Source organism: Arachis ipaensis, chromosome B4 (assembly GCF_059453495.1).
Source record: "Arachis ipaensis isolate K30076 ecotype BB chromosome B4, ASM5945349v1, whole genome shotgun sequence".
Taxonomy (NCBI): domain Eukaryota; kingdom Viridiplantae; phylum Streptophyta; class Magnoliopsida; order Fabales; family Fabaceae; genus Arachis; species Arachis ipaensis.
The window spans coordinates 114528724-114531087 of NC_142439.1; the positions used below are offsets into that span (position 1 = coordinate 114528724).

General features: G+C 41.5%; 1 non-coding gene across 1 annotated transcript; it reads right to left on the reverse strand.

Moving 5' to 3' along the window:
• Positions 1-676: 676 nt before the first annotated feature.
• Positions 677-784, reverse strand: LOC148568851 (small nucleolar RNA R71). Its single transcript, XR_015882479.1, has one exon. It is a non-coding gene; the product is annotated as a small nucleolar RNA R71 (small nucleolar RNA).
• Between the last annotated feature and the right edge of the window lie 1580 nt (positions 785-2364).

Here is a 2364-nt window from a genome sequence, read left to right on the forward strand (position 1 = left end):
ACATCACTCACCAAATTCGAACCCCCTCTTCTATCTGTGTTCGAATTTTTTCTTCTTCTCTTCTTCTACTAACAATAAGGAACCTCTCTACTGTGACATAGAGGATTCCTCTTCTTTTCTTTTTCTCTTCTCTTTCTTATGAGCAGAGACAAAGAAAAAGGCATTCTTGTTGAAGCTGATCCAGAACCTGAAAGGACTCTGAAGAGGAAACTAAGAGAAGCCAAATTACAACAATCCAGAGACAACCTTATTGAAAATTTCGAACAAGTAAAGGAGATGGCAGCCGAACCCAACAACAATAATGCAAGGAGAATGCTTGGTGACTTTACTGCACCTAATTCTAATTTACATGGAAGAAGCATCTCCATTCCCACCATTGGAGCAAACAATTTTGAGCTGAAACCTCAGCTAGTTTCTCTGATGCAGCAGAACTGCAAGTTTTATGGACTTCCATCTGAAGATCCTTTTTCAGTTCTTAACTGAATTCTTGCAGATCTGTGATACTGTTAAGACTAATGGAGTAAATTCTGAAGTCTACAGGCTCATGCTTTTCCCTTTTGCGGTAAGAGACAGAGCTAGAGTGTGGTTGGACTCTCAACCCAAAGACAGCCTGAACTCTTGGGATAAGCTGGTCACGACTTTCTTAGCCAAGTTCTTTTCTCCTCAAAAGCTGAGCAAGCTTAGAGCTGACGTTCAAACCTTCAGACAGAAAGAAGGTGAATCCCTCTATGAAGCCTGGGAAAGATACAAGCAGCTGACCAAAAAGTGTCCTTCTGACATGCTTTCAGAATGGACCATCCTGGATATATTCTATGATGGTTTATCTGAGCTATCAAAGATGTCATTGGATACTTCTGCAGGTGGATCCATTCACCTAAAGAAAACGCCTGCAGAAGCTCAAGAACTCATTGACATGGTTGCTAATAACCAGTTCATGTACACTTCTGAGAGGAATCCTGTGAATAATGGGACGCCTATGAAGAAGGGAGTTCTTGAAATTGATACTTTGAATGCCATATTGGCTCAGAATAAAATATTGACTCAGCAAGTCAATATGATTTTTCAGAGTCTGAATGGAATGCAAGCTGCATCCAACAGTACTCAAGAGGCTTCTCCTGAAGAAGAAGCTTATGATCCTGAGAACCCTGCAATAGCAGAGGTAAATTACATGGGTGAACCTTATGGAAACACCTATAATCCATCATGGAGAAATCATCCAAATTTCTCATGGAAGGATCAAAAGCCTCAACAAGGCTTTAATAATGGTGGAAGAAACAGGTTTAGCAATAGCAAGCCTTTTCCATCATCCACTCAGCAACAGACAGAGAATTCTGAGCAGAATCCATCTAGCTTAGCAAATCTAGTCTCTGATCTATCTAAGGCCACTGTAAATTTCATGAATGAAACAAGGTCTTCCATTAGAAATTTGGAAGTACAAGTGGGCCAGCTGAGTAAAAGGATCACTGAAATCCCTCCTAGTACTCTCCCAAGCAATATAGAAGAAAATCCAAAAGGAGAGTGCAAGGCCATTGAACTAATCACCATGGCCGAACCTATGAAGGAAGGAGAGGACGTGAATCCCAAGGGGGGAGACCTCCTGGGACGTCCAGTGATCAATAAGGAGTTTCCCTCTGAGGAACCAAAGGAATCTGAGACTCATCTAGAGACCATAGAGATTCCATTGAACCTCCTTATGCCATTCATGAGCTCTGATGAGTATTCCTCTTCTGAAGAGAATGAGGATGTTACTGAAGAGCAAGCTGCCAAGTTTCTTGGTGCAATCATGAAGCTAAATACCAAATTATTTGGTATTGAGACTTGGGAAGATGAATCTCCCTTGTTCACCAATGAACTAAGTGATCTGGATCAACTGACATTGCCTCAGAAGAGACAGGATCCTGGAAAGTTCATAATACCTTGTACCATAGGCACCATGATCTTTAAGGCTCTGTGTGACCTTGGTTCAGGAATAAACCTCATGCCCCTCTCTGTAATAGAGAAACTGAGAATCTATGGGGTGCAAGCTGCTAAAATCTCATTAGAGATGGCAGACAATTCAAGAAAACAGGCTTATGGACAAGTAGAGGACGTGTTAGTAAAAGTTGAAGGCCTTTACATCCCTGCTGATTTCATAGTCCTGGATACTGGAAAGGAAGAGGATGAATCCATCATCCTAGGAAGACCTTTCCTAGCCACAGCAAGAGCTGTAATTGATGTGGACAGAGGAGAATTGATCCTTCAATTAAATAAGGATAACCTTGTGTTTACAACTCAAGGATCTCTCTCTGCATCCATGGAGAGGAAGCAGAAAAAGCTTCTCTCAAAGCAGAGTCAAACAAAGCCCCCACAGTCAAACTCTAAGTT